The sequence below is a fragment of the Pyrus communis genome, chromosome 15 (assembly GCF_963583255.1).
Source record: "Pyrus communis chromosome 15, drPyrComm1.1, whole genome shotgun sequence".
Lineage (NCBI taxonomy): Eukaryota > Viridiplantae > Streptophyta > Magnoliopsida > Rosales > Rosaceae > Pyrus > Pyrus communis.
In genome coordinates, this window is record NC_084817.1 from 5,996,750 (window position 1) to 6,021,896 (window position 25,147).

General features: G+C 39.2%; 2 pseudogenes; both read right to left on the reverse strand.

The window, feature by feature from the left end:
• Positions 1–945: 945 nt before the first annotated feature.
• On the reverse strand, positions 946–4,828 carry LOC137716946 (calcium permeable stress-gated cation channel 1-like; annotated as a pseudogene).
• Positions 4,829–13,719: 8,891 nt separating this feature from the next.
• On the reverse strand, positions 13,720–17,939 carry LOC137716947 (condensin complex subunit 2-like; annotated as a pseudogene).
• Between the last annotated feature and the right edge of the window lie 7,208 nt (positions 17,940–25,147).

Genomic DNA, 25,147 nt, shown 5'->3' on the forward strand with positions numbered 1-25,147 from the left:
TTAGGAAGACAATCGGCTAAAATTAAAGTCAAGGAGGAAATTGACACCTTTGTACAAGTTCAGAGGACAAACCGACAAATACATCTTTTTTTTTCTCTTACTTTTTTTATTACTTATTTTTTATTTTTCTAAGGAATGCGGTGGATTTGGTAAGAAGCAAGAAATATAGAATTTTGGAATTTTGATTCACTGTGGAAGAAGCAAAGTAATTTCCATGGAACATGAAATTCTCTTCATCCTTCACAAGTAAAGTGCTTCTTCTATTCCTTCTTCGGTACATTACACATAACTTTGAAGTTTTAAGGTCAATCTTGCATTATGGTTCTCTCTCCTCCTATTTCCCAATCCCTCATATCCTCACCCTTCATTCATAGCGTGTAAAACAAATCTTCACCTTTGAATTAACTTGGAATTGTTTTGAATGACTGCATGGAAGGAAGGTATAGGAGATGAGAGAATCTGAATCCGTTAATTTTAGAGTAGGTGGGACATGACATAGCAGGGCTCGCTATTGGTGTTTTGCCGCACAAAACGCCCGGTCTGACAGGCCGTATGTTAGAATACCACCTCGCATTAGGTTGGATCAGTGTGTTCAGGTGGAACCAAGGATACAAGAGGTCTCATAGTTGCACGAACGGTGCCCTATAAATGGCGTGGTAGAGCAACCCGATCGAAGCTTTTCATGAACAACAAAAGGGGCATTCACAACATGAGGTTCGACGGGATTGAAGTGAATAAGAATACTTACCACTACACCCGCAGAATAGTCGTATTGTGTTTGAATCCGACCTCAAATCTAAAACCGAAAGGCGTTTTTTTTCCTTTCTCGACTGTTTCTTTACAGAATGAAGATCCTAATAATTCTCTCTACAATTCATTTACAACCTCCGAAGCCAAAAATGTACCGCTAACCTTTTCTTGTTATCAAAAAATATGTACAGCTAACTAAACAAAGAGTACAACACACTCTTGAGGGATCATCTTCTCAGTATCGTCCTCGGGTATGGATGCTGATGAAGAAGAACCGCTATATTTGCTGGGCATTGGTGTATTCCTTCGAGAACTGCATTTTGTTAGAACAACTGCGGGCTCCTTCTCAAATTCCTGGGCAGGTGCATCGTTCTCGCTGTCATCTTCACCCTTGAAAACTGGGTGGATGTACGCATTTTGAAGGAAGCCTTTCATGTTCAGATTCGGCTCTAATGTGCGTTCTAATGTATCTTTCATCATTGCTTCCTGCAATCCACCATAAGAAAATGTTCATCACAGTCAAATCACTTTGACCAACACAACGAAGAACTAGGTCAACCAATAGTGAAAGAAACAAACCTGCAAGTGATGTCTGATGAAAGCAGGTTCGTAATGGCCTTTGCAGAATCTAGGGAACCATCTGGTCAAAACTGGGAGTGTGATGAGCAGTGGAGTTGACTGAGCAGCATCTTTTGTGCTTAACAATCCCATCAGCAGCAGTTGTGAGACAATTAGTGCTGTTATGATGCGCCCGTGGACATCAGGCCAGAATGCCGCAGCACTTTCATACTCTTGATTATAGACGTTTATAATCTAGAATCGACCAATGAAATGCGTATAGAATTTAGCAGAATTACTCAGTCAAGAAATGAACATCTCAACCAAAAAATAACTAAACCCTTCTCTTGGAAAATGTCGCAACTTACCTGATGACGATGAACAACATATGCCAGGGCAAAGAATACTATTATGAACGGAAGTAGGATTGGTGACACCACAGCATAAACAAGGCCAAGTAAGAAATATAGTTGTATTTGAGGTTCACCAGTGTTGAAACCAAGGGTTCCGGGATCCATGGCCTCTTCCCTATCCTTTTCAGTCTTCACCAAGAAGAAATTTTTCAGGTGATATATAATCAAGGGTTTCAACCTTAGAATCTCACCAGTAATTCCGGCCCACCCATCAACCATTTTATAAGTGATAAAGAAGGTTGCCTTCATTGGAATTCAAACACCAATTCTCTTCGGGATCCTTCAAATAGCCAATTAATTATCAAAACTTTTTGCATCAAGCAGCACTGTCGATATCAGATACGGAGCAGAGGAAGCTTATATTCATTGCAGTCTATCAATTTATGCACACAAGAGATGATGTCAAAACTTGATTGACTTGCTTACTTCCACGATCTCACATTAGTGTATTTGTATGAAATGAAAAAGTACATTCCATATAACTAACCATCAGGATACTGCAAACTAAAAGGAGTTCAGGTGCAAATGTAAGGACATACTCATTGGCAGATTGGTGGATGAATTCATCTAGTTGTTGAAATGCAGTTCCAGTGATTATGCTCCCAAGAAATACATTGGCAAATTGGAAAATATAATATCTAGTAGCCGAATGATACGCTACTGAAACCTTCAAATTTGGACATTACCATCAATATAGAGGGAAGGAATATAAGAAAAATCTTCAAAGCAATTCCAGGCAGGAAACTTTGGATAAATGATTTTATGAATTTCCTGCATGAAAAACGGGATGTTGTTATTACAAAACGACGGTAAAAAAAAGTAATTAAGAGCTGACCATCCAGCCAGGGAACATTCAAACAAAGATATATTATATAGAAAGAAAATACTCAGACTTCAATAATGGGCTTTAGGAAGGGGACTACTTTCTCAATACCCTCCATGTTTGCAAGGGACTGTACAAATGCAATGGGGATCATAAAAAAGAAGGTGAGGAAGAAGAAAGCAACGGCAACTTCAAGCCTCCTTATTGTCAATGTAACATAGGGGATAGCCAAGTTATCCCAATAAACATCACGGGGTTCTGGAGCCCACTCAGTCAACCATATAGTTAGGTTTCTGGATTGTTGAGTTTGTGCACAAACAGCGGCACCCCCATCGAGTTCTGAAGGAAACAAAAGCTGCTGGCATGATAGATTTAGGGCTACTTGTAATCTTATCTCTCTCCAAAGACATCTGTCAACAATAAATTTGATTTGAAAAAGAAAGAACATAAGTGTTCCTATAATGATTGATCTATAAAAGACAAAGAAGTAGTCAATCAGGGCTTGAGCTAACTCCGAAGCTTTCCTCGTCCAGTGTCAAATAGAAGCAACAGTGAGCAAGAGTGCAAGACTGGTGGAAGAAATTTTACAGTAATTAAGGGATAATTACTTCTTTTGATAGCCTCTCAATCTCAGATGTATAAAAATCAATTGCATCCACCCGTTTACCCCAAAGACCAAGAAATCCAGTCTGCTTACAAGACGTTGTCAATGGAAATGAGAAATAGCATGATGAAAAGAAAAGGGAAGGAAACAAAAAGAAAAAAACGAAGAAAGAAATCAGAACAATAATGCAAATACCTTCTTAGATGGTCTTTTAGATGAAGTTCTAGAAAATTTAAGTTGATAATAGTCAAGCCAATTCTGAATTTTCTTCTTCTCATAGACTAATTCAGAAAGTTTACTTGCATTGTAAACAACCTGCATGCAAATAGTTCAGTAAGAAATTAAACATATAACTGAAATACATGGAAGAAGAGCACAGGTGTAAATCCCTTTTCACAGTAATCATTACAACTATTACTATAGAACAACCCTACTTTATTTAGACCCCTCTATAGTTGTAGAAAGCAGAGCAGCGACTGTTGAAATTGAAATTTTTTTTTATAACTTGAACGCCCGTTTCTGTGTGAATCAGTATTAACTATTAAGGAGGTAAAGAAAAGCAAGAGGACCAAACCTGATGAGTGAGATGGTGGTCTGGATGGTTGACCAGAAAAAAATGTTCCACGAGCTGACTAACTGTTTCCTCAGGATCTGGTGGCACATTTCTAACCAGTACCTACACCAAATTTACGTATTTCACAACAGTTAGATCCACAACAGTGAAAAGAAATGTTTGAAGAACACCAATTTTATAGTTTTCCCACTCAATAATGTAACTGGATGGTGCATAGGAGTAGGATCATGTTGAAAGATAATCGAGTAAACAAGACTCGGTATATAAACATATTGAACATTTACAATTTAATGATGTACATTTAACTGCTTGACCCCAGCCCTAGCTAGTGGCTGTTAATGTTATGTCCCGACTACTGTGCTTCAATGTCAATTAATTTATCACATAAGCTTAGGAATAATCAAGTTGATCTTATTGTGAACTGATCAGGGCGCCGCTGTTCTGATCCAAGAAAACACAACCTCATTGTTGCAACCTTCTCGTACTCTGTTTTCAATATGTAGGATGTCCAAATTGTAAAAGCATAGGCCATTACTAAATGAGTCCAAAATCTGCATCAGATGTTACATAATCATGGAAGGTAAATTTCCTTTCCTTGAAATGCAAACAAGTTTCAATGCACAGTAGCATATAAATGAGTCCATCAAAAGCAAATGATCACCAGAAGGATATAAACTAGGCAATTCTCAATTTAAATTAAATCTTGCATATTAACCTATAATGCTAATTACCCTCAGTTAAGAAAATTAATTCCTCAAGGGTCAGATTTTTAAATAAATAGGAACCGCATTTGCAAGAAATTAAAAGTTGGACTTGAGGGAAAAAAAAAATAGCAAAACTTAAAGGAAAGTGATTCAATAGTAGAGCTTAGTGAAGAAAGTATTGCATACCTATGAGATCCAAGAGGAACATTTGAGATAGAGAGCTCATCTATGTTGCTGTATCCAAGAGGAACAAAAAATTTTAGCCTGCACTTTAAGGGGCCAAAATCTCGTAATCAGTCCAAGAAGGCAAACATTACAAATCCCATCTAGAAAGAAGAGAAGTATTCAGTTGACATATTACATTCCGCCATTGTAGCAGTACAATCTGATGGCTGGGGCCATCTTTGATTGGAGAGCTCCGCCGTAGTTTTGATTTTGTGATGATGGTAGAGAAATGAAGTTGAGATGGGTTAAGGTTTGAGAGCAAGATGGAAAGAGCCCTCACGGCTCTGGGAGAGAACTAAGTTTCGGAAGAGAACTAAAACTTAGTTTATATAAGAATCTGCTATGGTTGCCATCAGCACCTGTGGTCCGCGTGAAGAGGCTCATGTTGGACCAGCAGGTCAGTTCTAATAACTGATATAATAGAAATATAGTTAGAACGGTATTATAGTAATTGGGATATATGGCTATATAAGGGATTGTATATCTATCATTTTCTTAAGTTTAATTGTATACATTTTCTCAAAACAATCAATACATTCTCTCCTGTTAGTTTCTCTGTATCCTCTTCCTCTGTATCAATTCTTCATCTTTTGCAATTTAGTTAATATGGTATCAAAGCCACAGGCTCATGCCATGGATTTTGGTGGTTCAACTTCCCATTATTTTTCATCTGTTTATAGCTTTAGTTTCTTTCCAAATTTTCATTAGATGTTCCAATAAATTTTTGAGTGCTTCCGCGATCGTTCTATTACTTTCTGGGTTTCTTGTTCTTGTTCATTGGGTTTCTAGGTTTCATAAGATTTGGTGCTTCTGCTTCACTCGCTTCACCAGAATCGGACGCATTGAAGTTGATTCTCAGTGGGTTTACTTGTGCTTGTTGTCCAATGAAAACCGGAACAGTCTCATCAAACTCAGGTGTTGAAACCGATGCTACAGACTCCACTTCCCCATCGACTTGGACCCCATCCTGATTCTGCTTTCTCTAGAGGTGAAACGGTACCGTGCGCTCAGGGTGTGGGATTGAATTGGAATATGGAAGTGGAGTGACAATGTTCTGCTGCTTCGTCGGGATCTGGGTTTTCCTCAAAATTTGGTGTTGCTTCACCACAATCTTGTGGTTCTTGTTTGCTGGAATCTGGAATTTGTGTATTCTTTCTCTCTAATGGGTTCTTGCCTACCACGTGTTTGATCTTATGCGTCAATGAAATTTCAGTAAACGGAGTCTGCAATTGAGTCTTTCGAAAAAGCAGCGGAATCTCAAAGCTTCCTGGAAGCGAAGACGAAGCAATTATTGGAGGAAGTGGAAGCAATTCTTGTTAGAACCTAGAACCTAGCAATGAATCACAGTAAAGCCAAGTTCGAAAGCTTGCATGGAAAAGTCAGGGAGAATTCTTATTGAATGAAAACAACAATCATGGCTATTAAAGAGCCTTACATTCGAACAGAAAGGAAATCAACTGCCCACGATTTTACAGGTCCTATAATCGTGGTAAAGACTACGTCAAACAAGGAAAATACAGCTTGTCCCTCAAGTATAGGGATTATTGGACTCTTACGTGCCTAACAACCCTAAAAGCTAGGAAGCCCTAGCAGTAAACCTTATCAGTTAACGGCTAGAAATCCTAACAACTTTATCATCCTCCCTTAAACTAAATACTACAGATATTCAGTTTACTCCTGGAAGCTTGCAGACTCCCATCAATTCTCGCATCTTCAGAAACACATCAACCTTGAGTGGTTTAGTTAGAACATCTGCGACTTGTTCCTGAGATGAACATTGTACCAGCTCTAAAACTTCATCCTTAACCAGATCCCGAAGGAAATGAAACCTTACATCAATATGCTTGCTTCGACCATGCATCACTGGATTCCTTGAAAGTTTGATAGTCGAAACATTATCACAATGCACCAAAGTTGGGCTATATTGCTCCTGATTAAGACTCTTCATGATCCTTCTTAACCAAACAACTTGGCATGCACTCGATGCTGCTGCTATGAACTCTGCTTCAGTCGTGGATAAGGTAACAACTGGCTGCTTCTTTGAGGACCAAGAAACAGCACCTGAACTCATCATGAATACATAACCTGAGGTGCTCTTCCTATCGTCTTGATCACCCGCATAGTCACTATCTGTGTACCCAATAAGTTCCTTAGTTCCTCCCTTCTTGTAGAATATCCCCAAGTCCACAGTCCCTTTAACATACCTTAGAACTCTTTTTACAGCCTGTAAGTGAATCTCAGTTGGTCGCTCCATGTATCGACTTATCAAACTTACAATAAACATTAAATCAGGACGCGTGGCTGTTAGATACATGAGACTTCCCACCATCTGCTTGTAAGCCGTGCTATCAACTTCTACTCCTCCTTCGTCCTTTGTGAGTTTGAAACCCGGAACCACAGGATTTTGTACTGGGTTGCTTTGATCCATGTTGAATCTCTTCAGGATTTCTTGAGCATACTTCCTTTGGCCAATGAAGATCCCATCAGAACCTTGTATCACTTCAATCCCAAGGAAATATCTCATTTTCCCTAGGTCAATCATGTCAAACTCAAGCATCATAGTCTTCTTAAATTGTTCAAACATCATTTCATCATTTCCAGTGAAAATAAGGTCATCGACATAAAGACATGCTATCAAAATCTTACCTCCTCCCTTTGTTTTGATGAACAAAGTGTATTCATAAGGACTTTTGGTGAATCCTTCCTTGATAAAATATGACTCTATACGACTATACCAGGCTCGGGGAGCCAGCTTAAGTCCATATAAAGCCTTTTTGAGTCGATACACCCATGACTCCTGCCCCTTCTGTTCATATCCAGGTGGCTGATCAACAAACACTTCTTCATCTATCTCCCCATGCAGAAATGTGGACTTGACATCAAGCTGATAGATTTCCCAGTTCTTCTGCGCAGCAAGAGAAATCACCATTCTAATGGTGTCTAGACGAGCCATCGGTGCAAACACCTCTGCATAGTCAATCCCATATTGTTGACAGTAACCTTTAGCAACTAGTCGTGCCTTATACTTATCCACTTCCCCGTTCTCCTTGAGCTTCGTCTTAAACACCCACTTTACTCCAATAGTTTTTACTCCTGGTGGCAACTCCATTAATACCCACGTGTTGTTCTTTTCAATAGCTTGTATCTCCTGATCCATAGCTTGTCTCCATTTCTTTGATTTCACTGCATCTTCGAAGGTCGTGGGGTCTTGATCAATATATAAGGCTAAGTGAGCCATATCATCATTCTCTTCATCGGATAGGCCCTGACCTGTTTCATAGTCCCTCATCCAAATTGGTGGTCTTCGAGTTCGTCCCAAGTGAGGTGAGAGTATGTCACTTTGGCTGTCTTCTTCAATCAGCACGCCACCATGATCAGACTCGGGCTCAGTTTCTTCTGCTGCTTCATTACTTCCAGACTCGGGAGTGATATTGATATTTTCTTCATCAATATCCCATTCAAGATCGGCCGCTATAACTTCCTTGTGACCGTTGCCCCAACTCCATTGTTGATCCTCTTGAAACACAACATCTCGGCTAACTATTATTTTCTGTAAAACAGGATCAAACAATCGAAAGGCTTTGGATTCCTCACTTACCCCAAGAAATATGCATTTACAGCTCCTGGCATCGAGCTTCACCCTTTTGCTGTCAGGTACATGAGCATGAGCAATGCAACCAAAGATTCTGAAATGGTCCACAGAGGGTTTCCGTCCATTCCATGCCTCCTCAGGTGTCTTGTTCTTCACGGCACGAGTAGGACATCGATTTAACACATGCACTGCCCAATTTACTGCTTCAGGCCAAAAGGTTTTGGGAATTTGTTTGGCCAACAACATGCTTTGCACCATGTTCATGATGGTGCGATTCTTCCTTTCAGCCACACCGTTCTGTTGAGGAGTGTAGGCTGCAGTTAATTGCCTATGAATCCCATTCTCATGACAGAAATTTGCAAACTCATGTGAGGTAAACTCTCCACCTCGATCCGTCCTTAGACTTTGTATGAAAGCTCCAGTTTCTTTCTCTACCCGTGCTTTGTAGGATTTGAACGTACTAAATGCTTCTGACTTCTCTACCAAGAAGTACACCCATGTTTTCCTACTGAAATCATCTATAAAGGTAATAAGATACCTCTTATTGCTGTTTGAGATGGGGTTGATCGGTCCACATATGTCGGTATGCACTAGTTGAAGGGTCTTAGAGGCTCTCCACAGACTTTCTTGAGGAAATGGCTCACGATGTTGCCTGCCGACCAAGCAATCTTCACACACACTTTGAGATGCGACGAACTGAGGCAAGCCCTCCACCATCTGTTTCTGTTGAAGAACTTTAAGCCCATTCCAACTAAGATGCCCATAGCGACGATGCCAAAGTTGTGCTTGATCAGTTGTTTGAGAGGAAAGACATTTCTGTTCCTTTGGTGGGCATCGAGCCGTCACTGCAAACATTCTATTAGAACTCATTTTGGTCTCCATGATTAGACCTCTCTCGTAATGAAAAATCTTGCACTTTCCATGTTGGATGAGTACCGTGAGCCCCTTCTCTTGCAACTGACCAATACTTAACAAATTATTCTTCAAATCTGGCACGTAGAACACGCCCGTAATTACATGTACAACACCATGCACCTCCATTCGTACATTTCCCTTGCCTTGCACAATTAAGCTTGAATTATTTCCAAGCTTCACAGACTCTTTGAAACTGCTGTCAAATTCACTGAACATGTCTTTCTTACCACACATATGATTGATGCACCCCGAGTCGAGAAACCAAGTGTACTCTCTCGGTGACTCATTGAATTCCACAAGTGTCATCAACAGCATCTCTTCCGTTGTCTATGCATAGTGTGCCTTCTCTTCCTTAGATTTCTTAGGGCACTCCCACTGAAAATGCCCTAATTCATGGCAGTTGTAGCATTCTAGGGTTGACTTGTCGAACCCTTGCCTTCCCCGTCCTCTTCCTCTTCCTCGATAAGTCCCTCGACCTCGTCCTCCTTGCTGGACTCCATGTGTAACTTGGAGTGCCTGCTCATCCTCCACGTGTCGACTTATCCTTTGTTCGTGCACCAACAGACTACTCTGAAGTTCATCGATAGATATAACGTCTAGATCATTTGATTCTTCAATCGAACAAACAACGTAGTCGTATTTCGAAGTCATGGACCTCAAGATTTTCACGATAATCACCACGTCATCCATCTTCTCTCCGTGAGTTCTCATCTTGTTGGCTATAGCCAGTGTTCTCCCAAAATAGGCATTGACTGTCTCTCCACTCTTCATGTGCAGCACTTCGAACTCCCTGCGAAGAGCCTGCAACTGAGCACGTTTTACACGTGCAGTTCCTTGATATTTTTGTTTCAAGGAGTCCCATATGTCCTTGGCAGTGTCCTTCTTCAGAATGGTCTCCAATATTGACCGATCTATGGCTTGGAACAAATAGTTCTTGGCCTTCAAATCTTTCAACTTCAGTTCATCCAATGTCTTCTTCTGTGCTTCACTGGAATCTGATCCTCCTGCTGCAGCAGTGATCCCAATCTCCACCAAGTTCCAATATTCTTTGGAACGAAGAAAGTTCTCCATAAGCATACTCCAATGGTCGTAGTGTCCATCAAACCTCGGAATGGCTGGTTGCACAAAACTGTTCTCAGACGCCATGTTGTTGCTTCTTCACTCACGCACCTGGGTTGTAAGCTTTCGATCAGGCCCCGTAGTGGGGCTCTGATACCAGATGTTAGAACCTAGAACCTAGCAATGAATCACAGTAAAGCCAAGTTCGAAAGCTTGCATGGAAAAGTCAGGGAGAATTCTTATTGAATGAAAACAACAATCATGGCTATTAAAGAGCCTTACATTCGAACAGAAAGGAAATCAACTGCCCACGATTTTACAGGTCCTATAATCGTGGTAAAGACTACGTCAAACAAGGAAAATACAGCTTGTCCCTCAAGTATAGGGATTATTGGACTCTTACGTGCTTAACAACCCTAAAAGCTAGGAAGCCCTAGCAGTAAACCTTATCAGTTAACGGCTAGAAATCCTAACAACTTTATCAATTCTTGTGCCTGCAGAGGACTCTTTGATGCCTTGATCATGGCGGTTGGGCAATTCTTGGTGTTTGCATTACTTGCCTGGTAATGTCACATTTCCGACTCAATTGCTTAATTTCATTCCTAGGTAGCTTGATTTGTTGATTCTTGGATGGTTCTTAGAGATCTTTGATCAATAGAGTGGATTGTGAATTGAGTTCAATTAGGTACTTTCATTAGTAGGTGATTAGCACAGTTTTCAATTCATGGAGGTGGCAACCTGCAAGTTGGGGCTCATTTATTAATTGGGTTTATGAAGAAACTATTGCTAATTACTCGGTTAGTAATTTTGATTCATAGAGATGCTGTTGGGGCTACAATGTGTTCAGTTTAGGGTTGCTGCTCAAAGGAATTACTGTTTTGTGTATTCTGTGATTAGCGTTTGTGTACTCTGTGCTCTATATTTGGCACTTTGATCCATGTTCTGTTCTCCGTTGTGGAGAAAATTTCTCAACTTTGTGCGGTCCACATGTTTGAAGAAATGCACAGCTTAAGTTGTTTTGTGAAGTTGGTGAAGACACACATTTGTCAAGTTGTTTTGTTGTTTGTTGGATGAATTGTCTAAGATAAACTACTATTTCATTCAGTGATTTGGTTGGATTACAAGATTTCAAGAAAGTGTCATTCTTTCTTGATGGATAAGAAAGTATCATTCTTTCTTTGATTCCATAGAATTTGTCAAGAGTATCATTCTCTTGTTGCCTTAGAATTTGTCAAGAGTGTCATTCTCTTGTTGCCTTAGCATTTGTGTCAAGAGTGTCATTCTCTTGTTGCTTTAGAATTTGTCAAGAGTGTCATTCTCTTGCTGCCTAGAAGAATTTATCTGTTTTGATTTCTAGATTTTACTTGTGTTTTTCATCGTGGCTTCACCAACGGCATAAATTGTAGTCTTGTGCCTCAACTCTTCAAGAAGCTGCAAAAGCTCTCAGTAATCTTTTGGTCAGCAGTTACAAATGTGTCATGGGGTGCACTTGTTTGATTCGGGGTTTTAGGAAAGCTAGAAGATTTGGTGATTGGTTTTGGGGGTGCTTTCTTGTTAGCAGCAGGTTAATCCAAAGTTGGTGATTCTAATCAAAGTGCTACAATGTTGGATCATCAAATTTATCAGAAATGGTTATTGTCAGCATCAAAAGTGGAACTTGTATCAAGGGTATTCCAATCTTTTGGCTGCACCAGAAGTTATTTTCATTCATGTGTTCCAATCCAATGATCCTAAGGGCATAAATTCATAAACAAGAAGTCGTTGGCCTCCATCAGCACAGTACCCAATAAGATTCACTAGATTAGGGTGATGCAGAAGACTGAGCATGAGAACCTTAACAAGAAATTCTCTGTTGCCCTTAAGTCCATTTCTATCCAATTGTTTAATAGCAATCACCTGACCAGTGCTCTCAAGTTGCCCTTTGTATACACGCCCAAATCCCCCTTCCCCTATGAAAGATTGCCTGAAGTTCTTTGTTGCAGTGGCGAGTTCACAGAAAGTGGAAGTTTGAGTAGCAAAGTCCAAACTGCAAGAGACATGGGTTTGGGGTTTTCTTCAGTGTTTAGCTTCATAACAGTAATTGCAGATGTATTTACAAAAGGATCGCACAGTCCAATGTTCTTGAAGCATTGTAGACATCTTAGTCTAGTAGTTCCAGATCAATCTCAAATACCTGGCTAGTTCAAACTTCACTTGGATACTCCAAGTTTAGTTTGAGGGGGGAGTAATAACTGATATAACAAAAATATAGTTAGAAGGGTATTATAGTAATTAGGATATATGGCTATATAAGGGATTGTATAGCTATCATTTCCTTAAGTTCAGTTGTATACATTTTCTCAAAACAATCAGTACATTCTCTCCTGTTAGTTTCTCTCTATCCTCTTCCTCTGTACCAATTCTTCATCTTTTGCAATGTAGTTAATAAGTTTGACACCTCATGATGGTGTTTTCTTATTACATGTTCAGCATTTTTATCTCTTTTTGGTTCTGGGCTTGCTTCCGAGATTGAACTTCAACAAACAAATGGGTTGCTCAGGCTTGTAGGTCACTTGGATCTTTCCCAGCCCAATAGTTCACATCAATCAATCAAGCACGAGGTCATCCCTTGGGTTCCAGGTGTGTCCAATTCCCTCTTATTTCTTTTATTTTCCGTTTTGTTTATTATTATTATTATTATTATTATTTATATTTTTTCTTCTAGTTTTCATTTTTATCTTTTCTTTTTCGTAAAATTGGATCTTTGTTTATTTTTCTTTTTGTTGTTTTATGTTTCTTATTACTTTTATTTTATTTTCCACACTTTGAGGACAAAGTGTGAAATAAGTTTGGGGTGGGAGGTAAGAACATTTAGGTTTTTAATTTTTGAGTTAGTTTAAAAAAATTTCATTATTTTTAAGTTAATATTCATAGATGTTGTTAAGTATCAGAACAAATAGACATGGTAAATGTTAATCCCATAGTAGAGTCTTTTCCATTTATCGTTGCTTAGACACTAATTCATGAGTTCTACTTTGAACCACACTAACATGATTTGTGGGGAGTGAGATTGAAACATTTACTTTTAGTCTAAATTATTTTTATTTTTTATTTTTTGATCTAAATAAAGTAAAGTATAGTTTTTGTTATAATCAAAGTAATAATTGTTCCACCCGAGATTTTACTTAGTAACCGTAGTAGTCATGACTAATCAGCTCGAGTTAATAATGTTCTACACCTAGTGCCCTAGCATTTTGAGAATCATTGACTTAAAGCTCGCTACATGGGTTGGATCGAAAGTTTAAACTAAAAATTGTCATTTATTTAAATTTCATTTAAGTTTTTACTTCATTAGCTTTTATTTTTGTTTTCTAGATTTATTTTGCTTGAGGACAAGCAAAAAGCTAAGTTTTGGGGTATTTACTTTCTTATGTTTCTTTTTTAATAAAGATGGTTTCCTATATGTTATATTGCCTAATAAAATAGAAAACCTGAAAAAATATGAGCAAATGACTTAGCAGACCTAGGTCAACGTTTGAACAGATTCTTGTACATGGTTCAAAGAGTTTCTTTCAAAGCCTGCACATCGACTTGTGTTGGAAGTCTTGTCGTAGTGGACTTCGATTTTGTTAACCTGTATTGTTCAGATGTACGAAGCAAACCGTAAAGCAAAAAGCTGCACAGATTTGTTTTAATGGATTTTGAATTACATACTGAAAGTGTAAAACTATTCATAAAACTAGACATAATCCAACTGTAAACCTTTAAACTACATGAGTTGAAATCAAGTTGGTAAAACCACCACAACTCATGTCATAGGCCATATGACACTAAGATCCCGACTCGTGGAGCTAACTCAAATTACATCAAGCTGAAAAGTTTGGAACCAACCTGGCGAGGCTGAGAAACAAGTGTGCTAAAGTCCTTCACATCACTATGGATATTTCCGTCGTCATATTGTCCCCCAAGTCCACTTTCATCATCGAAGTACGGAAATTGCCCATCGTCGTCACAGTGTTGCCCTGATTCATCTGATGCAACATCAAGTACTCTATATAAACTACTTACACATTTCATCAGTAATAAAATAAATAAATAAAAGGATTGAGAAAACAAATGGACGTTCCAAAAAATTAATTATTGGTATATCTATTCGTTATCGAGAAAGAATTTATTACCTGAGGACTTCCTGCGTCGCCTTCCAAGGCACTAGAGCAAAAAAGAGCATATCATGAAATAGAAAGAGTACACCAAAAATATGTGGTATGATTGTTGACAGTTGACACACATTACCTTTGCTTGAGGTAGAAGAAATAGCTTTATAAACTCTTCTGGTTAGTAGTGGCAATCCTCAGGAAGTTTTGTATTACTGGGTGCTCCACTTGCAGGAAGCTGCAAGGATTTTGGATTTTTGGGAGGAGCAAAAATATCTGAGAACTCTTCATCCAGGGATTTTGTGAAATCAAGATCCTGCTGTACTTTGGTCTTCTTTTGTTTAACTGTTACTGGTTTTTCTGCAGGACGATCGTTTCCTGAAACTGAAAAAACAGATTGTGTGATGTGTTACATTACTATTGAACCACATGAGATACGCATGCACATATTAGTTGATGACATGATCATTGAACCTGACCTTTTAATTTTTCGATGCTTCCAATGATCAGGACCTACCCAGGCATTTTGTTTTGAAGTAAATCCAAGAATTAAGAACAAAAACCCATCAACTTTCTCAAGTCTCTCATCCATATCAAGCTCATGGTAAGCACCCGGTTCATTATTCTACAAAAGTTGAAAATTATGAGGAATGAAGTCATTCTTCAATTATTCATAAAACCAATGTTTTAAAAAGCTCGCCTTAGGGCGTGCCTAGGCAGCCTCTGAGACTGGGCGTGAGGGTTGCCATCTCTTTTTTGAGAGAGTGGGTGGAGGTGCGCCTCAAGGCGCCTAGGCGTTTCTGTTTGGATACTTATTTTATTTATTTATTTGTTTCAACTTCCAAACCCAAATTTTAGGTAGGGTCTTAACTATCTCATGCATTTTCCTTGCACTATTGTCTCTTTGCCTTTTTCTTCTTTTTTTTTTTTTTTTTTTATTTTTTATTTTTTATATATAAGAGCAATTCCAGTGAGGCCACTAGCCTGATGGACCGTGGATTGCACACGAGCAAATCGTTGGGGCGATCAAGTCCAGCCCATGCGGGCTTCAGCGCCGGAGGGAGCCCGAGCGATAGGCTCGGTACGAATTTGGCCTGAGAGCCCGAGGTGCAGATGATGCAACGCTAACGTCAGAGCTCGCTTCCTGCTCTTCTCCTCCTCGCTGCTCACTTCCTCTCCCTTCTTTTTGCTGCTCTCCTCTCTCTCTCTCTCATCACCCCTTACTCAGAATCATGAAGAGGCCTCATATTCGAGCCTTAATCGGAGAACTACGAGCTCTGTCGTCCGATTCACCAATTAGACCAAGCTCATCGATGTCGCCCTCTATTTGAACTTCGTCCTCCTCGACCTCGATTTTCGATGGCACAAGCTTCATCTCCGAAGTCGCTTGTTCATTTAGATTTTCCAATTCGAATTCTGGGTTCTCTGCACTCGAAGTGCTTCCCCTCCCCGCTCACCCCCCCCCCCCCCCCCCGGCCGCCCTTTTTTTTTTTTTTTTTTAATAACATCACTATTTTTAGTGTTGGAATTGCATTTCCTAAATGCCCAATTGTGAATCTTGAAGTTTAAATCAGTTTCGAATAGTACGGGAAGTGAGAAAATGGCCAAGAGATTGTCTTTGGGTGGCATAATGAGGAAGAAGCTATCCGACATCACCAATTTGCAGGCTGTGAAAACGATGAGTGAGGAGGACGGATTTGCTTAGTGAGTAAAATCTAATATTTTATAAAATAAAATAAAAATACTAATATTTTATTGTCTATTACCAAGGTTATTCAGTTTTAGGGGTGGAGATCCAAAAGGCATTTATTGGTTCATTAAGGGCAGTTACTGTTCACTTGGTGGATTCAATAGTGAATAGCCCTAAGGGGTCTTCGCAACGCTGGAGTTGCTCTAATGGATGTGTGATGTTTGCGTGCATTGTTATATATGTGCTCATTGTGCTTTTCATCATCTATTATATATATATATATATATATATATATATAATATGTATATATATGTGTGTATATTTATAATATATATGTGTGCTTAAAGTGATTATTGATTAATATTTTGTTTTAATATAATTTATGTGTATGCTCAATGTATATATTAAAAAATTTAGATCCCGTGAGACTTGCCTCACGCCTCATGCCTAGACCGGGCGCCTCGCCCACGCCTCACGCTTTTAATACATTGCATAAAACTAAAATGAAAAACCAATGGAACAAAATTTACGATTCAAACTTAATATGAATAGTATGTTCGAAAAACCTCGTGATAACTAGGGAAATTTGAACTTTCACAGTTAAGGTCCTCCTCCACGACGCTTGTTTGGTCATCATGATCATAATCCCAGTTCCCGCAATTCTCAGATACATCACAATCAAAATCAGCTTCATTGTTATAGGCAGCATCAACTTGCTCTGCTGATTCTTGATCACATGTATGTATATATATATATATCTGGTGGCCTTCCGTTATCCTCATCAAATCGATCAACCAAACTCCTGAGAATTGGTGAAATTTCGTCTTTGATTTCGCATGTTCAATACCATCTGTTCTACATATTCTATAAAAGATCAAGAAAAAATTAATCTTAGTAAACCACATCATTCTCATTTGGAAAAAAATGGGAAGATGCGATTTCGAAGAACGCAATGGAATACCGAAAACGGAACTCACCACCAGCGAAAGAAGGATCCATGGTATCTGATTTATCAAGTTGATTATCAGATGCTATGCGCTTCCCTGGTACTTTCGAAGCATCCACCATATACTTCAAGATTATTCATTTAAAGACCCTTGGCCCCACCTTCATCAAATTGTGCAGACGTCTGATCTCTGATGATAGAGGGGATCAACTGCAAATGCAACTGAAAATACAATCAAAATTGTATTAAACTTGGCCTCGCATCTCACACTATAAAACTAGTAATAAGGATAAACTATTTTACATTTAGAGCCTCAAAAGATGATTCCAGCGTTGATAAGGGAGATATCTGCATGTTTGGATTTATGTCGCATCTCACACTATAGAACAGTAAACCTTCTTCTGGTGTCTCACACTATTGAAACTAGCCGCATTTTTCCATTGTCAGCATTGGCATCCTCTACTCTGGTATCTAAAATTACAACAGTATCAAGATACTAACAAGATCAATGGAGCACAGGTCCAAAGTGAACGAAATCACTATTACAATTCACAGATGAGCTGCGTTAACAGATCAAAATCTAACATTTAAGAAAAATTTCACAACAAACATCGAAATCTAATACAGTAAAAATGGCTCACTCAATTGACAAATAAAATTAAAAAAAAAATTGACACTTTTTGTTAAAAAAATTAATTTCAAAACTTTCAATTACTAGAAAAATCTAAACTGACATTTTCACTGGCGATTTTGATGCAATTCTGGAACAGCTCGAGGATCTGCGCCTTTCCGAGGCTGTGATTGGGGTCTCCCTGCTGTGGCAGCAGATTGAGCTCAATGGACTTCCTTCGAATCGCTGCGGCGGGTGGTGCGCGAGCCTGCGCACGCTTGCGGTTGTCGTCGTTGGAGCCGAGGAAGAAGGGGCTGGTTGGAGACTGGAGACGAGCGGCCATTGGGAGCCTCCGCTACTTGGTTGCCGGATTAGGGCTCATAGTGTAAGCCATTGTAATCGGGAAAATCGAATTGGGAAATTAGATTTGGGAAAGCTTATGAGGATGGATACAGATGGGACGAACAGGTTTCCCTCCATTTGATTTGTTTGAGATTTTGGGGGTTGAAAGAGTATAGAGTAGAGTACCGATTTAGTCCTTGAATTATGATCTTAGTGAAAATTAGATCTCTGAATTATATTTTTGGTAAAATAAGTTTTTAAATTCATTAAAAATTGTTAATTTCATCCCTACTATTGTATTCAAAGTTATTTTATCCAATTTCTTGTCAATAAGTCACTTGACACACTTCGAATGTAATACCGTAATTTTCTCGCCCATAAGCCCTTAACATTTCATATAGGTTGTGGATCTAACTTCTAATTTACCCTCCAAAGTTAACTTCATACACTATTTCTTTATGTAAAATTACCAATCTACCCTTCAATATGTATTATATGCAAGTAACATGACCTAAATTATTTAAAAATTGAATATAGTGGCTTTGAATATAATATTAGGGATGTAATTGGTAGATTTTTATAATTCAATGACTGATTTTTCTGGAAAAAAATAGTTTAGGGACCAAATTTTCACTCAAGTGATAATTTAGAGACTAAATTGACAGTTCACCCAAAAGTATAATATGTTGTTGCTCGTGCATATCATATAAACATCCATTTTCTTTTGTTGAGCAATCTATGACCGTCAATTTTACATTTGTGTGTTGGGAGCTATCAAGCTAGCATTTAAAAAAAAAAATCGTCATTCATTCTAACCAACACCAAAATGCATAGATATAATTACATTTTGCTGTTGCGGTAAAATGTCACATGCAAAAGAAGAAGGAATGCAACACGAAGACTAAATGTTCAAACACATACATTAATGTCCCTTCATTACGACCCGGGTGGATTTGGTTTTATTATACAGGATCCAAACAACTTTTCATTACAAACTTCAAAAGAAATTGTAGCAATCCAAAACTAATAAGCATAATTTATAATAACATTAACACGAGGCCGAGTATTTAGGGTCTTCATAAGGTCAATGTTTTATTTTCCTGTCAAACACGCCTGCTCCATAAGTAGAAATGACTAACTCAAGAAGGAAGGGAAATTGCATCCATATGAAAGATGCGACTGGAACACTTGCAAACAAACTAAGTATGTTGATGTACAAAATCGATGAGGACTTCGGTACAACAGAAAGTGTGAAGTTTATGACCTTTGCTAGATTGCTCTGGTCATTAGTGTGGATAAGTATGTAAATGAATAGAGATAGGGAAGCAAACAACACAAGATGTACGTGGTTCACCCAGATTGGCTACGTCCACGGAGTAGAGGAGTTCTCATTAGTTGTGAAGGGTTTACACAAATACATAGGTTCAAGCTCTCTTTTAGTGAGTTCTAGTCAATGGTTTAGTACAAATGACATTAGGAATTATTGTGGGAGAATGATCTCCTTTTATAGAAGAGATTTTCTAGCTTTGTTTTGACATTGACACGTGTCGTGTTGTGATTGGCCTTTGATATCGACACTTGTCGCGCTATGATTGACCTCTGATACCGATATGTGTCGTGTTGTGATTAGCCTCCTGGTTGGAGGAAAAGTCTTATGGATCCTTGACGGTATGCTGTTGACCGGTGCTTAGTAGTTTCAGGATTGGTCAAGTATGGTACAAACAGTGCTCCCCTAAGTTCCCAAGTGAGGGAAGCTCCTCGGTTGGGGACTTGCAAGATCCAAGCCATTGAGTAATCACGAAACTTCCAAGTACTGAAGTGTGGTGTCGCCTTCACTTGCCTTCTCTGTCTTGTAAGTAGATGTGGCACCTTCTCTTGGAAGTATTTTTCCTTCATTCAGGAGTGGTATCTTTGGTTGGCATTGACGCACAAGGTAATGTATCATTTTCATTTGAAGCTTACTTGTAGTTTCGGGTTTGGTCAAGTGCGATACAAACCATATAGTAGGAGTCCCCCAAGTCCTTAAGCGAGGAGATCTGCCGAAGGAGGTGACAGACAAGGTAAGCAATCAAGGTTCCAAGCAATCAGTCTCAGATCGGTAGGTTGATCTTGGGTTCCGGCTGATTGTACTCAATCTCCCTGTCTCTCATTTAGCAATAAGGATAAAGAGAAGAAACAGGGAGAAAAGATAATAGGAGGTACTCTTGTTTTTGGAGAAGAAGGACGAATCGGCATGTGCTTTGTTGTACTTGACTTTCCACAGGTGTATTCTTGAACTGGGCTGGAGGGTTTTGGTCCTCCAAAGGAGCGAGCCGACTCCAGAATTTGAGGGTCAAAACAAGTCCGTCAGACTTGGAGTATGTTCGATCCTGATGATATGGGATACTTTTATTGTTTGACAAAGTAGTAGATGTGGTATGGCGAAGCTTTGTTCTTCGACGACGTTGCTAGCAAAAGGCTGTTAAGGTTTCTCGATCTCTTCAATTAGAGGAATGATGCCGAGCTTGGATTTGAGTTAGACTCTTCCGTCTGGATTGTGCGGTTCCACAAGAAAGGCGTCGTGCTGTAGTGATTTGTTTTAGCTCGCCGTTGAACCTTCTGCTTCAATCTTTTGTATAGCAAAAATGGTGCGCAACCTTTGCATTTAAATGGTCTTTCAAACCATTACTTCTCAGTGACTCATCCATGCTTGGCAGCTTCAGTGTAAAGAGCCAATATCGTACCAACTGTTCTGAGGTATTTGCCGAAGGAATTCATGACCTTGACAACATTTGAGGATTAGTATTCGAGATCAATGCTAGGCAAGCAACCAGGCAAAGGTTCCGGGCAATCAGTTCTAGATCGGAAGTTTGATTTCAGGTTCCGACTGATTGCATTCTTTCTCCTTGTCCTGCAGGTAAGAGTAAGGGCAAAAGAAAAGACAGAGAAAAAGTATGATATGGGATACTCTTGCTTTCAGCCCTGATGATATGAGATATTCTTACTCTGATGTGGTTAGTTGGCATGGGTATTATCGAAGGAGAAGAAAACGGAGTATTTCGAGAGGCTAGATTGGGAGTGCCATTTCGGATATGGGGAAAGGTTGAGCATTTTTTTTTATTTGGCTGGTCTGCCTGGCTATGGAGGATGGAGGTCGACATATATAGGAATTGTCCCAACAGTGAGTGGTAATGTTGTTCCTTTACCCTTCTCGGTCAAAACAATGTAGTGGTCGCTGCAAGGTTCACGTGTTTTAACTTTGTCAGAGCACTTTGAAAAAGTGGTCTGTAGTATCCAGAAAGCTGATGTTGCGTGTGAGGATTGTGGATAAATTTTATCCAATGAAATTCGACTTCTCGAAGTTCGGGGAGCGGTGTCTCTTCGATTTCTGAGGAGACAATCTTGTTGGGGATATGGTTCTCGAGATTCGAAGAGCGGTGCCTCTTTGATTTATGGGCAAGCAATCCTGTTGGGAATGTTTTCTCAGATGTGAAGAAAGGTTGGGCATTTTTGCAAGTCTGCTTTGCCACGGAGCACAGAGGTTGACACATATAAAGATTTTCCAATAATTAAGCAGTGGTGCTATTCTTTTATCCTTGTGGGCCTTCAGCATTTACCTATCTTAACTTTGTTAGAGTTCTTTGGCAAAGTTGTCCTTAGTATCCGAGGAACTGATGTCTCGTGTGGAGATTGCTAATAAATTTTAACCCAGGAAATCCGCTTCTTGAAATTTGGAGAGTGGTGCTTCTTCGATTTTTGAATAAGCAGCCCTATTGAAGATCTGGCTCTTTCTTTTATATGAGCACCAATTAAGTTCAAGGAGTCTGTTCTGAAAGTTATTGCTTGTAAGAATTTTTCCCTTATCTTCGTACTTCTGAGACTTACTGTACTTCATTTTTTTTTTTCATCTTTTCTGAGAATGTCTGGCCCGTCTGACCGTCGTTTGGACTTGAATGCTGTAGAAGAGGTAGCCATGTCTCCTCAAGATAAAATATGGCGCCCATCCTTCTTATCTCCTATTGGTCCCCTTATTATTAGGGACTCTATGATGAAGAATGATATGACCGCTGTGGTGGTGGCCAAGAATCTTCTTACTCCCAAAGACAGCAGACTACTTTCCAAACGATCTGATGAGTTAGCTGTTAAGGATTCTCTGGCTTTCAGTGATCAATGTGTAGGTTCTGTGTTTAATATGGCCCAACGCCTATTTGCTCGAACCCGCCAAGTTGAATCGTTGGCGGTTGAAGTGATAAGTCTCAAATAGGAGATTAGAGGGCTTAAGCACGAGAATAGACAATTGCACATGCTTGCACATAGCTATACTACAACCATGAAGAGAAAGCTTGACTAGTTACAGGAATCCGAGGGTCAGATTTTAAATGATCCTCAGAGGTTTGTGAGTTTGTTCGAAAGACATTTATTGCCTTTGTCCTCTGGGGCTGTACCACATACTGAAGCTCTAAATGATCAACCTCTGGTGCCTCCTCTTTCTGGGGTTCTGACCAGTACTGAGGCTCCAAATAATCACCCTCCAGTGTCGCCTATTTCTGGGGCTTTGCCGAGTGTTAAGACTTCTCCTGAGCAGCCTTTGTGAAGGCGTCCTCCTGTTTGTTTGTTTTGATTCATGTGTATGCACATATTTGTAATTTATCGAAGATATCAATAAATAAGCTTTACTTCATTCAACGTGTTGTGTTAAATACACTAAGGTATCCTTCACTAAGTTCTTTGAATTTTTTATTTTGTTGAAGTTTGCATGTTGAAACTTCGTGGGTGGACCATGTAGGTTAAAGTAGTGCTCCCTTAATTCCTTGAGTGAGGAAAACTTCTCGGTTGGGGACTTGAAAAATCCAAGGCATTGCGTAGTCGCGAAATTTCTGAGTATCAAGGTGTAGTGGTATATGGTAGGAGTCTCCCAAGTCTCCGGTCGAGGGAGTTAACGAGGGAGGTGTCTTGCTAGTAGACAATTTTCCAAACAAAACTTCACTATTTTCCTTTCTAAGTGGTTACCCAAAACTCCTCCTTTAAATATATTTGGTATAAAAGTTGCCCAAAGAAGGGGAGGCCTAGGCTCATTTCTTTCTTTCTTTCTTTCTTTCCTTTTTTTTTTTTTTTTTTTTTGAATTTTCCAAAATGTTTTTTTTTTTTTTTTTTTTTTTTTTTTGGATGAAGCTTTGATGTTGAAGTTTTGTAGGCGAAGTTTTGGTGTTGAAGCTTTGTAGTTGAGAGTTGAACCTTTGTAGGTGAAGTTTTTGGTGTTGAAGCTTTTGTGTTGAAGCTTTGTAGTTGAGAGTTGAACCTTTGTAGGTGAAACTTTGTAGGTGAAGCTTTTGTGTTGAAACTTTGTAGGTGAAGCTTTTGTGTTGAAGCTTTATTGGGCACCATAAATTGATTTTGCTTCACACTATCTTGATCAAGAGTGTGTGAAGCTTTTGAGAATTGTAGTTGCTCTCCATTGATGAAGCTTTGTTTGATGTTGAAGCTTTGTAGGTGAAGCTTTTGTGTTGAAGCATTGTTGGGCACCATAAATTGATTTTGCTTCATACTATATTGATCAAGAGTGTGTGAAGCTTTTGAGAATTGTAGTTGCTCTCTATTGATGAAGCTTTATTTGATGTTGAAACTTTGTAGGTAAAACTTTTGTGTTGAAGCTTTGTTGGGCACCATAAATTGATTTTGCTTTACACTATCTTGATCAAGAGTGTGTGAGGCTTTTGACATTTGTTGTTGCCCTTCACTTGTTGAAGCTTTTGTTGGCACCATAAGTTTGTTTTGCTTCACATTATCTTGATCAAGAGTGTGTGAAGTTTTGAGAGTTGTAGTTACCCTCCATTTGTTGAAGTTGTTGAATTTCCTTTTTTTTTTTTTTTTTTTTTTGGGAAAATTAGAAAATTGAAAATGTGGGAGAGACAACATATACAAATTTTGCTTCTATACTGTTGAGCAAGAGATTGTGATGCAAGCCACACCTTGTAGTAGTCGAAGGTTTGGATGAACCATATAAATTGAATTTGCTTCGAACAGTCTTGATCAAGAGTGTGTGAAGCTTTCTACGAGTTGTATTGTTTGCAGTGTTACAGAGGAGAAATGTCTGAAGTAAATGTAAGAGGGCTGAAAAGCTTGATCTTCGTATACCATGCACTGAAGCCGTTGTTGGCTTGTAATAAGACTTTGTTGGTGACTATAACTCTTGTTAGGCATAAGTGCTTCCCTGGTTGAGTTGTAAAGCTTGAGGGTTTTTTATTATTTGTGAATGCTAGGAGTTCACATGTACAAGTTGTACCACTCGTCTTTTGGTTAGTGGAATGAATGGTGAGTTGCTTTCATCACTTGATTAGTGGTACGAATGTGAGTTCCTTTATCACTTTTCATCATATTTCATCACCTGGTTGGTGGTACAAAGATAAGTTCCTTCTTCACTTGGTTAGTGGCATGAGTGGCAAGTTGCCAAATGATATTAGAGTACAGGTTGTACATTTTATCACCTGGTTGGTGGCTGATATGAGCATATTCATGCGACTTAAATGGCTTGTTCTCGTGCATTTACGTTATGTTTCTTTAGTTATTTTAGTCATTTATGCTTCTTTTGTGTGTTTTCAGGTTCTAAGGGCTTAAGGAGCAAAGAAGTGCATTTTGGAGCCTTTTGGAGCATTTTTGGACTAAGGATGGATAACTTATGTTTGGAGCCAAGGTGTTGGACGAAATTGAGGCATTTTAGGACACAAAACAATGGCCCTAGCCCAATTACATAACCTTGCCATGGCTTATCCCTTCTCCCCTTCCCTTGCCATGCAAACCACCCTATTTTAGGCCCATTCTATGCACTTAAACCCTAGCCCTTTAACCTTGCAGCCCCATTCTATCATTTCAGCACATTCCCTTGCATTTCCAACCTAATCCACATGCATTCATCATCATAACCTAGCTGTCATTCCACATGCACATGCACTCCCATTTTCTCCCAAAACCGTGCACATGCATTCTCCTTGCATTTCCAGGTTGTCCACTTCATCATTGCAGCCACCATGACATTATTCCTTCATCATTGCACCACATTTCAGCCACATGCACTTATTCCTCCATCATTGCTGATGCGAGAATTATACGCACACAAATTAAACCCTCTTTTTGTCAATTGTAGTAAGTTTGTAAGTAGGGATCGTTCTGGACCGGGGATTAGGAGGGATTGTTAATCACTTGGATTTGACTCAAAAACGTAAAAACACAATA